This window comes from Corapipo altera, unplaced genomic scaffold (genome assembly GCF_003945725.1).
Source record: "Corapipo altera isolate COAL_440 unplaced genomic scaffold, ASM394572v1 2, whole genome shotgun sequence".
Classification (NCBI taxonomy): Eukaryota; Metazoa; Chordata; class Aves; order Passeriformes; family Pipridae; genus Corapipo; species Corapipo altera.
In genome coordinates this window covers 4,201,146-4,215,813 of record NW_020884890.1, presented here as the reverse complement: position 1 = coordinate 4,215,813, position 14,668 = coordinate 4,201,146, and positions in this window count along the sequence as shown.

Below are 14,668 nucleotides of genomic sequence, written 5' to 3'. Positions count from 1 at the left end.
CTGCGGATGGGGCATTCACAACTTCTCTGGGCATCTGGGTAACCTGTTCCATTGCTTCATCACCCTCACAGTAAATAATTTCATCCTAATAGCTAACTAAACCTACTTTCTTTCTCTTTGAAGCCATTCACCCTTGTCCTGTCACTACATTCTCTTTCAATCTTTTTTCATCTTAATTATTTTAAGATCATAAAACCTAGCAGTTAAACCTTGAAAAATTAAAATTGTTATCCATATGTCAGAGACAGCAGTAAGAACCTACATAATGTTATAAGACAATCAATTTTAATAGTCTAATGCAAATTTCAACCTTTTTCATGAATTTTCAAGTACAAAATAAACAGCCTTTGGTCAATATTTACTTATATATTTTCAGTTCTCTTTTAGTCTGCTATTCGCTCAAAATGACAGTTAAATGTAGATCCTTCCTCATGTTTTTTTCTTTATATTAAAAAAAAAGAAAAGAAAAGTCCTGTAGCTTTGTATTTGTCTCCTCATATTTAAAATGTGAAATGGGAATCAAAATCTTCCATAGATACAATCAACCCCGAAAAAGAAGATATTCTTTTATGATTCAGAGAGAGGCAGGCCCATTTGCAGATCAACAAGCTTTTGCTGTTTTCTTAGAAACCAGGAATAACCATTTATCTGCATAAGGCAAAGCTGTTTACAGTGATTTCTGAGCACTTTGTTTCATCTAAAAGAAATTTGCATTTTCATCAGCTCATGAAGCTGATAATTAGTATCCAGAACTGATGTAGATCTTACCCCACAGCTTTTATACAGCATGGCATTTTCTTTTCATGGGATCACAACCCTGGGAAATGCAGTCTTTACTCACATTGCCTGATTGGTTTGTCTAGATTTCTAAGTACTTTTTTTTCCCCCCAACATAAACTATCGTTTGTAGCCATTTTCATTTGGCAGTTTTGCATCCTGTTTTTCCTGAAAGTCTTCATTCAGACTCACCCTGGATGTTTGCCAGAACCAAAACAATTCTCATTCTACTTAAAATGCTTGCCCTTGTATACGTGCATGAGTGTAATAGGTAATGGATCTGAATTTAACTTTACAGAATGATGAGCTAGGCATATTTGTCTCCCTGATCCATTAGACACTGGGGGACACAGATCATTGTACCAGACACACTCCGTTGATGCCTTCCCATTTTGCTAATACTCAGCTTTTAACTGACATCAGCATCGTGTAGTAAAATTGCTTCCAACCTCATTTAAACAGCTGCACATTTGAACAGGCTTAAATGATGGGGTTTAGTAAATTGGTGAAGCATAAGTTTGCGTATGCATAAATTAACCTGGCCAAGAGCCAGCTTTCAGGAAATCCATTCTTATTTAACTGCTGAAAATAAATACCTGGTCTCCAGGGGCAAGGGGAAGAAGGTAGAGGCAGTAAGGTAACTCTCACTTAGAGTCCTATTGATTTCAACCTCACAAATGATGCACATCATTGGTTTGCCCAAGCCTGTGGAGTGAGCGGATCAGCGCTGACCCACTACCTCTGAACTCACAGCTGCTCAGCTTTACTTTCTCAGTGCTCACTGAACTGAAAGAACGCTTTGGAGCTACTGCCTGATTTTCACAGCCATCCTATGGCAGTACAATGTCCACTGCTGTTTCCCTTTCACTGAAGTGTATCTTTCATTTTTCCTCCCTTTTCTCATTCACTAGTCTACACAGGCTTCATTATTGTTTCTTTTTCTTTTCCACAGGAATCACTCTTTTGAAGCATTAATGTAAACAGTCCTCTGAAGATTTCTGCAGCCTGCATATATAAATCAAAATATATGAATTCACAGAGAACTAAGGAAAGCACTGAAATCTTACTGGAGAATCTGGAAAACATTTCTGTTCTTCTTCCCTGCTCCTCCCACTTTCTTTGTTTTTGTTTCTGCTTCGTTTTGTTGGGTTTTTTTTAAATCATTCTTCAGATAGAGTTATTCCAGTAAATGAGGCTGAATCAAAACACTGTCTTTTAAGCAGACATTTAAATAGATTGTAATTTGCTTCCCCCCTCCCCCTAAATTTTCAATGGTTTTAACAGATACTTGGGAAAATTAATTTCCTCAATAGTTTTTTTTCCTTTTTCCTGGAAATGCTAGATACTCCATCTAGTGGACTAATTGAGCACGGTTAAAACTTATGACAGGTAGAATCCTTTGAAATGTGAAGAAAAAAATAACTTTATTGCAACAAATGAGAAGAAGGGGGGAAAGAAAGAAAAAGGCACCTTTCAATTTCTAAAGAAGATGTAGAAGTTTGAGCAATAATTATAAGCATTATAATGCATCATAAGAATTTATTCTCTTCACAAGCAATACTGCTATTGAGATAGCCCATTGTTGCCATGGAAATATGTCATAAATTTCTGTCAACTACCTAAAATAGCTGCAGATCACAAGATAATCAGGGCTGCTTGTTTTGGTTTGGTTTTTTATGTGTTTTATAGCTTTTTTAATTTCATCAGAAATAAATAATGTTTGCTTTGTAATTTGTAAGCACATTTGTTGAAATTTTATGAGTAAACCAATGCATCTTATATTTTCCTCGCAGTGAAATATTTTACATATTGTGTAAAATCTTGTGCTAAATTACCTTACGGTGTATACAGGGTTCTGCCTTGACCAATATGCTTTTAGTTCCTCTAATTTGTACTCTGAACATTAACATGATCAGAAGGCTGCAAGAGTGTGCTGTGCTGTTGTAACTTGCCTATAGATCTGTCATTACTCCTGTCATTGTTTATAACACGATTTTCAGCATGGTCAAACACTCATTGCTCTGATGAGAGAAAAATAAAATAATGAATTTAGAAATGCTAAAGACCAGTCTTTAAATCCATAAAGAGTGTATGGGAAAGGATAATTAAAGGTAAGTGTGAATTCACCTATGATGTCACCTACTCACTAAGGTGCTCTGTTCATCAGTATCATTGAAATTTGCCATCCATGGCAGAAAGCTTAAACAGATCTGATTGAAATGAAATCAGGGATTACAGAATTTGTATAATTAAAAAGCCATCAACATAATATTATTATTTGGGAAAGAATTAAAATGTTATAAAAATATCCCCATAAGCGATCGTGCTTTAAATCACATGTAAATTCTTGGGGGTGGAGATTTCAAACTTCCAGAAAAGCAGATTTCTTCTTTCTTTTACTTTTTTTCTTTCTTCTTCCCTCCCCCCATTTAACCTTTCTGTCTGTACATATATTTGCATTTTGTGCAACAAATAAAAGAAATCAAAGACACTTATTTACTGTGTACCGTTTGTGTATGATTACAAATAGAAGGACTATGCCTTTGCCTTTTGCATTCTGCTTTCATAGATATGTATTAAAACCAGGTAGTGCAACTGTAGTTTATCAGAAACTTGTGCTGTGCTTTTGTGGTGTAATTTACTCTAAAATACTTAATATCATTAACATTCTACTCAAGCCTCACATACATAATACTGCAGACTCTATAGCTACCACAGCCAAAGATATAAACAGGCTTTAGTGTCCTGAGAAAAAAAAAAAGAAAAACACATTTGGTAGTTGACGACCCTATTCATTGATATAGTCAGCCTTGTTAGCTGAGCGTGAGAGGAGAGTTGCAGAATAGAAAAGACTTCCAACATTCATGAGCTGGGGCATTTTTTTTCAGATTACTCGGAAAATACATATTTTGCCTATAAAGAAGTCAATTGAAGGGAATTTTAATATAGACGTAGTTAGAATTCTAAGAAAACTATTATAATTAAGGAGATATCTGAACATTCCTTGCTGCTGAAAAATAAAGGAGAGTAAATCCAGAAAATTTAGGATAAAGTCCTTTATTTTCCTTTTTCTATTTTCCATTTTCTCTCCTTCTCACATTTTTTTATCAGTTTTTAAAATATCTAGAAGAAAAATCCAGCATTTTCTCTGGATATATAAGGTGAAAAGGCATATAAAGCTTTATTTCAAGTTTTCTCATTTTCATGCTTGCAGGTAGAGATTCACAAACTGAGACAGCAGATGAAACTCTGTTATATATCAAAATATATGTATCCCCATACATGGATCTAAACTCAAACATGCCCCCTCAAACTCTGTTTGAGAAAAAAAAGTCAGACCCATTGAATCAGCCTCAGTTTACTTCTAAAATATAGATCATGGAACAGTACTACCTGAAAGGGGAATCTTGGTATAAAATTACTATGTCCTGATTTGTACATAGTTTTATGAAAAATATACACCAAGTGTAAGAAAAGCCAGGCTTCTTGCTGATATGTAAGTTGTGTTTCAGACAATCAGTTGAAAAGATGTAGAAAAAGGAAAAGTGTACTTATAAAATGAATTTATCCATTTTTGATGTTCTAATATATAAGGATCTGTGTACCATACAGAAAATGATATCTAGGTACTTTCTTCCATTTGACTGATACCTAAATCTCTCATTTTCATGCTTTTATAGTTGAAACCAAAATGATATCTATTTCACATGCTGATCAAGACTTCTCTGATGTCAGGAACTCTGAAGCTTTCCCCCTTTGCCTGGCAGTCCACTAATGTGAATGTTAGAGTGGGAATTAAACACACTCCTGGTGAAAAATTAAGTAGTAATACATGTAGCAGTTTTCAAGAAAAACAATTTTGCTCAAGCTATTAAAATGTATTAAAAGAGTGATGATTTCCTATCACAAGATATTTACTAGACAAAAGAGTATTTTCATTCTTTTTATGTCAAACACTTCATTTTATACATTCTTTTAAACTCATCAGTCTATTTTCAGGTATATATCTGAATTGAACTGAAAGTCTACCTAGGGCAGTTTCAAAACATAACCAGTAGTTATCCACAGAAAGAAGAAACAGAAGAAATACTTTTTTATAAAAAAATTATCACAAGTACTGCCATAACTCCAGTGATTAAGTATCTTTCATAAGAGTTCTTTCAACAGGAAGAGTAATTTTTTTCTATCGAAATAAGATAGAATTCTTTTTTTATTCTTTTCTTTCTTTAATTTTTAAAAGTTGTCATAATATATACCAATGCTATGGTACTCTTTCCAAACGAAATAAAATATAATTTATCTTATTGGGAAATCTCATGCTCATACTTCTGCAAAATATCACTGAAGAGCTTGACAATCTTATGTAATCTGCTTAGAAATCCAAATTCTTCATTTTGTTGAGATTGAGACCATAGAAAGCCTATTCCAAGAAAACACCAATTATCTCAAGGGAAAAGGTGAGAATAGAAAATGTAACCTTGTGTCAGTTTCCCCTGAAGAAATTTTCCTTTGATGCTACAGTAATTTCTTCTCTGTGTAAAGGAGTTTCTTGTCTGTGTAGCTATATAACTTCTTGAATATGGCCCAAAGCTTTTCCTTAAGGTTGTTTCTCTCAACAGCTCTGACTGTGGAGTCAAGAGAGAAGGTAATCTCACCATAACCATAACAAGAAAAAACCCGATAACTTCAGTTTTGAAAAAAAAGTTCCCTCAAAGTTCATTATGAGCAGGGCCTTAAGAATTCTGCTTAATTCCATCCTCTGGGATATCTTGGACTCCTTCTTCCTACTCTTGAACCCTTGAATTTATGACAAGAAATGGTTTGCCTTGATTTGTCTGATTGATTCACTATTTCTCACATCACTGGTTTCCTGGTGCATGGACAGTTGAATTGTGACCTGGCATCTGAACTGTCACACAATCTAACATATGCTGACACTGGTTTCAGTTTATCTTACCATCCAGAATTTGCCAAGCTATGGTGTTTCCACCTATCAAGACGAATTTTTAGTCTGACAGTAAAAGACTCAGAAATAAAATGTTACCCAACATCAGTATAGAAATACTAAAGCAGTATTACCATGTATGAAGGCAAATCAGCCTTCAACCCACATCATTGTGGTCCTAACTTACTTCACTTAGAGTCTAACAGTGTGCTATCCTTTAAAAAGGAAACAAACCCAAAACACAAAGAAACAAATAGAAAAACCCACCCCAAAAAAAATTAATAGAAGCAATGGCAATTCATTGGAGAATCTTCAGAAAATCTTCAAAATTTGGAATACCCTATATTCATTTTTAAGTAAAAGCAGTAATGAATTAATATTGATTAGCCAAAATGATTGGCAGATATCAATGAAATTCATTAATAGGAAAATGCCTGTCTGACTTTCCATCTTTAAACTGCATCTCAGCAAACTTGTAATCAGGATGCAGTAATAAGGGATGAGGCAAACAGTCAATCAATGGCAATACTGGGAAAAAAAAAAGGGCTGAACTAATAAACCAAAATATTTCCTGGGTGAGAAATGCAATCTATAAAAAGTATTTCTACCATCCTCCCTCAGGATTTCTACATAAAATCAGATCAGAGATTTATCAAACTCAATATTATTTTTTCCTCTTAGGTACTCTGCCTTTATTTTGACCTGGAAGGAATCTCATTCACCTAGTTCCAGGACACAGTTTTTCCTTTTTGGATGTGTGAATTTTCAAAAAGTGTGGTAATGTAATTTTTCATAGATATTAATTATTTTTGCAACAGAGAGCTTTGACTTAAGTCAGTAAAAGCTTTGATACCATTTTTAAAGGAAAAGTTTTCAAAAATGATTTCTCATTAATATTTTAACAAGCTAGTAATAATGACCCTGACCATCTTTCCTCTTTAGAAGATCAAAATATTTTGTAGGGAGGTTTAGTTAAAGCAGCCATACTTTTTTGGAAAAATGACCTGTCTGAGATATATTTTATCTCTAACCAATAGATACTAAATTTTGACATATATTAATTATCTAACATATATAATTGTTCTCTCTATATATAATAGTATAAAATTATATAAAATAATTATATTATAGTATAAACCACATAATTATAGTATAAAATTATATAAAATATGTAGTAATTATCTAACACATACAAACCATTAAAACCTGGTTCAATGAGCCCGGAACTTTTCCACAGCTCAACATGTTATCTGTCATCATAATCATAGAACCAGATTTTTTTTTCACTCCTGATGTCAGAAGAAATATTGCCAACTTTCTCAAGAGGTTCCTGTTTATGATACTGTTGGTTTACAAAAAGAAACTTTCTTTTCCTTATGTTGTAACTTTGTAAATTACTGTGTGACACAGGTAAGGAAATAAAAAAAAAATAAATGGCCTTTTCTCAATAAATTCTAGTAGAATATTTATTCTTCAATTTTGGTTTGTGTCCAGATATTTTTTCTACTTTAGTATATTTTTAGACTAATTAGCCTATATTCCAAACAGGAAAACTTGCATAATCATAATATTTACTCTATGCATATGTCTTGCAATCCCTCCTAAATGTCTATACCTTTAGCAGCAACATGTAAGAAGAGAAACTGTTTATTTTTCAGTCTCGCATACCCAATCACTTGGCAATACATGAATCATTAAAACTAATGGAGTCCTGAAATATTGCCAGACTCTTCCTTTCATTGTCTAGGGCTTTTTTCTGCTCACAGTGATTTCAGCTGGACTTTTACCATTAATTTCAAAGCAGAAGTAGGTCCTTAGAATAATCTCATTTCTCCTGAAGATTCCATAGGAGATCACTTTACTAATTGAACCATGCCATCATTTTATTTTTGTGTTGTCCATTTCTTTAAGCTTAATTATTGAACCAGATTGTTGAATTCTGTGTTTATGTTGATGTTTTGGTTTGTTGTTGTTTCTGTATTTTTCTCTCTCTCTCTCATATTAATGTTTAATTCAGTGTTCTATTGTCTTTGGTATTGCAGTTTTTCTGCCAAAATAGCTTAGGTACATTAAATGTTTGGTTTCTTCCACCTAGTCATCTATGTATCTGTGTGCTACCACCCACAGGTAAAACATCTTAGCTCTTAGTGTAAACATTTCAACAGCTGAGAAAATTGCGAACATTACTGCATGAACTATGGCTAAAATTATCTAGTAATGCTTAACAATGACCTAATGTGATTCTTAAGTATTTTATTATGTAGTCACATTCATGAATTCTTGGCATGTCAGTTGCCTTTATACCTTTAAGCAAAACAATGTAAACTCTGCTTAATGTCACATCTGCTGTAAAAAGACTCAATAATTTGGATGTTGATATTTGGACACTGACAACCAATTTTCACTAGTAACACTGCATAATTCACTTTCTCAGAATATAGTTTTTGTAGGTTTTCCTACAGCTAAAAATATGTAATTCCATTTTAATTATGTTACCTAATGGTAATGGTGCCCCAAATCTGAACAATATGGCATCATTACATTAACTTTGTAAAGGATCATAGAATTTTAGTGAGGAATCAATCTAATATTATCATTCAGGATCCTTAATGAGCATTAAATAGGGGTGAAAAAGATTGTAAAATAAACTTTGAATTAGGTCCTCTTCTATTTGGGTTTCAGAAAGAGCTCTCAAATTATACAGAATTTATCCCTTTCATTGCACCTGTGAAACAGCATTACTAGGCATTTCTCCCAAAGTGCCTTCTCTTTGGACATAATTACATTCTCTGACCCTTCTAGACTATTCAAGATTGCTTGTGTGAAGAAATTATGTTTAATGAACCTATAATTTATATATGGCTATACAGGAGTTACCATGTCAGGACATCACATCACTAAGAGATAAGAATATGTGTTCAAAAATTTTTAAAAAGTAGAAGAAGGAATGATGAAAAATTAAATAAGGTATTGGGTGCAGTGTTGAAAAAATTGTTTTTCACTGTCATTGACGCAATATTGCTGTAGTTCTCTCCACAATATGAACAAAAAGAAATAATTGCATATTACTGCTTTGACTAGTTTAACTCTGTTCTGTGGTGCTTTTTATATAAAACACATAGCTAGCTTTTGTTTCTAACTTTTTCATTAAATGATGTAAATCAATAGGTTGTTATCTCCCTCAGAGTTTGCAAGTGCGTTCAGTTTATTTATATCATTTATTATCACTCATTCACATTGCTTTCTGCTCTATAAAATGAAGGACTACATCTTTTGCTTTGTAATTTTGCCTGCTTAACTTTTCAATAAACACTGAATTGAGGGGTAGTAGCTGTCTCACTTCTTTTATACTCATCATGAGCAAATAAATTTTTAGCAAGTTATTGCTTGCAGCTTTCTCTGACAAGCTAGATTTTAGGAATCTAGAAGGAAGAATTCCAACACAAAACAAAGGGTTTGTGTCAGTGCTACATCTTTCAATGGGAACAGAGTTTCATTGTTTTTCTTTAAAAAATCAAATTTATAAGGTTTAAACGTATACTACATTGCATATGGGATAGATTCACAGTGAGGTCTTGAAGATTAAGGGTTATATTTCTTGGTGAAATTCCGACTGACATGCTCTCAAGAAAAACTATCACTCGTTTACGCTCTACAGGAAAGTTACAGATTTGAAGAAAGTAAATAATTCATTGGAGTATGTTGTAAGGACCCTCCACTCCTCGCAGTTGGGAACAAAAAAACATGTCTAAACAAGTTGTGTATCTCAGGTGAAACAAGATTTATTCGTTCTTTTACCGGGGGAGGAGCAGCTATTAGACTTAGGGGAAAAGACAGTCAGAAATATTTGAATGAATTGTTAAAAAATCCTAGTGTGAAAAACATACTTTTTTTTAGTACATTTCACAGAGCATCATCTTGGACAGACTTCTAATGAGGTGTTCACAAAAGAAAAAAAAAGGTTTATATTTGTTTTCATGTCATCCCACTTATCAGACTACAACAGAAACTTTTGGGATCTGTGATGCCAGGATAGAAATGCTATAAAGTCTACCTTGAGTAATATTTTTTTTTAAAATTTCTTGTCATACAGTCCTTATAATGCCTTGGCTTTCACAGGGACATGTCTTCTTGTTCAGGTCCAGGGAGATAAGATTTCCTCTGATACAGACTTCAGGTGAGGCTCAGGTGCCCCACACTTTTTGTGGTAGAGCCAGCAGTGTAAACCCCTGAGAAACCAAAGTTTCCAGAGGCCCTGCTGAAGACAAGGCAGCCCAGGAGCTGGTATATCATTTAGAAACATTAACTGTTTTAGTTAGCTCATTCATACAGACTTTCACAGTTCAGCAAATGTTCACATTTGCACTACTTTATAATCCAAATTATGTTTTCTTTTTAAGGGGAAATTCACTATTTTCAGTCTACCCTTTCTTAAAATATAAGTTTCCAGCTATCACAAAAGTATTCTTCACCAATGTGTGTGATCTCTTTTTTTACTGGTCTCAAGCCATCAGTAATAGTGTTGTCTGTTTCATGATGTTATTAATTTATGTACTTCTCAGATTATAACTTTCTGGAAAATCACAGAGCTCATAAAAGAGGGTTTAACATAATTTCACGAAGTTTGATCCTATTTAATAATGATTATTTTAAGACAGATTTCACAAACTTCAGCTGTTTTACCTGAAGTTAACAAGCAGAGGGGTGCATTAAATTTACCAGGTTTCCATTGTTCAGTCTTCTTTGCCTGTAGGTTTTTTACAAACTGTCATCAATTCACCACTGTTCTTTTGATAGGATAAATAGTCTGAACTTTTCGGTGCTCTTGCTCAGACATTTTCTCAGGTTCCTGAAAAATGTATGTTACTTTATTTTGCAACCTTTTGTCTAATTTTTCAGCATTCTTAAAAAGTACACACTAGACGTAACACATGTATTGTATATACAAGAAAAATAATTTTTACTTTCCTACTTCCCACCTATGAATCCACACAATAACTTGGCTTTCTGGTCTTTCTCTACAATGTCCATCTATGTTGTCAGCGTAATACAAGCTCCCAATTTGCATTCTTTGGTGAACATGTCCATCCAAGGCTCTATTAAAGAACCCTTCTCTTGTTCTCAGCCTACTAGATGAACTCTTGTGTTTGTGTACAAAGGAAGGCATATGTTTGTGTACAAAGGAAGGCATATGTTTTTACAGCTCAGCAGGGACAGGGTGTAGAGAGAGGAAATCAGAGTGTTTAAACTGCTATATGAACTACTTTTAAGTTTTCTATTCCCTTCTACTGAGGAGAGGTTCTATGTTCTGGAACAGTGGGAAATAGTAGCATAGATTTCTTTCCCTGAAATATTGAGTAGTATGACTTTAGATCTAGTAAGGACAAACAACTGTGAAGTGAGAGGCATCACAGTTGGGTTTGCAGGCATGCTGTCAAGCAAGCTGTTTGAGGTGCAAAGGACACAATAGACGTAGATGGACCTTTAGATACTATAAGAAGCATGCAGAATTCTGTAAGTAAAGATTAAACTAACACTGCTCCTTTACTACATTTTGGTTAATGTTTCCCATCTATCACAGTAAATTTTTATGGTTAGAAAGACAAAGAGATTATCCCTTACATTGGGATACCTTTGTACGTTAAAACTACTACATAGAATTTTAGATATTATGGAAATAAATTTAGTGCACTTTTCTGCAATTTCTCTAAAAGAATATGGTACTTCTTTTCAATCAGTGCAAACAAGTGTTAAAGGAGTAATTTTGTTTGTATTCCTCACTGTAAAATATATCTAAATATTCAGAATCAAGCTACATTACCATGCGGGTTATAAACTATACTATCGAAACGCAAGGCAAGGTAAGGCATAAATTACACCACTTTATTTACTTTAAAAGTCATTGGAATCAATAACCTCATTTGTGACCTTCCTGAAGAACTGTGGCTTCACTTCCTACAAAGAAGTTACAAAATTCTGAATTTTTATAACTTTTCCCTTGTTAATCTTGTGGTCGTTAACAGCAAGAGAAAAATAACCATGTAAGTAAAACACACTTTTCTGTAAATTATGTAGGATAACCTAATACATTTTTGCAATAACATGTTTGGGTTTTGCCATGTAGTTTTCCCAGACAAAAAAAACCAAAAGACAAACAAAACAAGCAAGCAAACAAACAAACAACACCCTCCCCCATATATTTATAATTGCAATTAAACTTTTCTGTCAAAAACATAACATTATTTGAACGATATTAAATTCTTTTCTTTACCACTCTTTTCTTATATTGCCAGGGAATCAGGTCCCAAGTTTGAAGAAGTGTAGAGGAACAGGTCTGGTTATTCCAAGTCTTACTCCTGTAAGTGTCTGGGACTGTTCATAGAATCGTCGAATCATAGAACCAATTGGGTTGGAAAAGACCTCCAAGATCATCAAGTCCAACCCTTGATCCAACACCGCTATGATTGTTAACAGGAGTAAAGAAGTAGAGATTTCCTTGGCACTCCTTACATGTCCCTCGTTGACAATGGAGAAGAAGGACGGGATTTAATTGACAGGTAGGCTTAGCTTGTCTGCCCCTTTGCTATATTTGCTATACTCATCTGTGCTTTGTAGTGTGATTTTATTGAAACTGATACTTCCTAATATTTTGAATCCGTCTAAGTTCTAGTCTGCAATGTGAGGCTGGAATTTCTTTACAGATAAGTGATTTTTTTCTTTTTTTTTCTTTTTTGTTTTTCCATATCAGCACAGAGATTCATCTTCAGGTGAAAAAAAATAAAACAACTTTTAAATTCATGTATTTGTTTATGATTAATTTGTCACTTTTCATAGCCATTGCTGAGTGGAAGCAACAAGTTGTCACAGCAAACAGGGTTCCTAGGAAACATCTGGTTAACTGTACTCATCTGGAGGAAGGAATAGAGATTGCAACTACAGAGATGGATATATTCTTCATATGATCTCGCACTTCAGCCGGTGACTAGGTAGAGAGCAGGACAACAAAGGAATTTGAATCCAGCCATGGAAGGCTGGAGATAACCAAATCACAGAATCACAGAATCAGTTAGGTTGGAAAAGACCTCTGAGATCATCAAGTCCAACCTGCGACCCAACACCATCTTGTCAACCAGACCATGGCATAAGTGCCACATCCAGTCTGCTCCTAAAAACCTCCAGGGATGATGAATCTGTCATCTCCCTGGGCAGCCCATTCCAATGTCTGATTACTCTCTCTGTAAAAAATTTCTTCCTGATATCTAAACTAAACCTCCCCTGGCAGAGCTTAAGACCCCACCCTCTTGTCCTACTGCTGGTCATCTGGAAGAAGAGACCAACCCTCACCTGGCTACAACCTCCTTTCAGGGAGATGTAGAGAGCAATAAGGTCTCCCCTGAGCCTCCTCTTCTGCAGGCTAAACAACCCCAGCTCCCTCAGCCTCTCCTCATTGGACTTGTGTTTGAGTCACTTCACCAGCCTCGTTGCTCTTCTCTGGTCAAGTTCCAGCACCTCAATATCCTTCCTAAACTGAGGAGCCTGGAACCAGACACGGTACTTGTGCATAGTCTCACTGTCTTTTTTCCTCCCATTATTTAAAATAACATTTATAAACCTTCACCCTGCCAGAATATCTGGTTTCCTTCCAAGAGAATTTAATATATGTGAGACTATAGCATGCAGCTGGGTCCCATCCTGAATGGCAGCTAGGAGACAACCTGGTTGCATACTCAGTAGACGGGACTGAAAGTTGGACCTGCCCTGTGTATGGAAATCGTTGAAATGGTGAAGATGTCGCATGATGCCTTGTGAGGCTGAGCAGACCCCTTTTCCTTGTGCAGATCAGAGTTGCACTTCAAACACTATTTTAGCACTTGACTGACTCTCTTTTTATGTTTCTGTGTTTTTTCTGTAGCCTCTTAGCTGACCTCAGAACTTTATGGAGGTCAGTGTCGCACAACTGATGGGGAAGGAAGACCAAAGCCATTCAAGAACATTATTACTATATTAGCTTCTAGTTTCTAAAGTGTTATATTCCTATGATTCTTTCATTTTATCACCTGATGTATCACGAGTTTTTTCTCCATGGGCTTTTTGTTCTTCCCTCATCCTTCAAAGTAACTGTGAATTTTTGTGAAAAGTTAATCCTGAATAGAAATTCAAATTTTGAAAACTACACATAAAATACACAAACTTCTTCTTCAAACTACATTTTTACATTATTTTCTGCATGTAGAATTTTTCCCATATTTTCTCACTGTCAAGAAGCAAGAATAATAATTATCTCTATGAATATTCATGGGCATTTCTCTGTTATTTTAGCATAATTTTCATGGAACATCTATTCATTATACCATGAAGAAACCGAAGCCATGAAAAATGAGAAAGCTTGTAGTGCTGATAAATACAAAGAAATGGTAATACACATGACTATGAACAGAACTATTTGAATGGCATTTATTTTTCATTTAAATGGTGTGAATATAAAATGTCATGTGGTAAAGATTACTGTATGGACATTTCAAGGAAACTTTCTTGATTAAATTGAAGAATTAGTTTAAAATGATTCTTTATTTATTTGTAACATATGAAATGGATTATTCTACTGTTCTGTTTGGCTTTAATGTTCTGGAAAGTCTCAATTCATAACAATTAAAGCTCTCTTACCCATAAGCCCATATAATCAACATATTAATGAATTCAGGAAAACAATATTAAGGTCAAGAAGTCAACAGTTAAAGTTGATAAATACCAGAATTAAGGCTAGTGGTGTAACTGCAATTTCTTACATATACAGACTCACAATTATATTGTGTTTAATTATGAGACCATGAAGGGAAGGGAAGGGAAAGGAAGGGAAAGGAAGGGAAGGGAAGGGAAAGGAAGGGAAAGGAAGGGAAGGGAAGGGAAGAGAAGGGAAGAGAAGGGAAGAGAAGGGAAGAGAAGGGA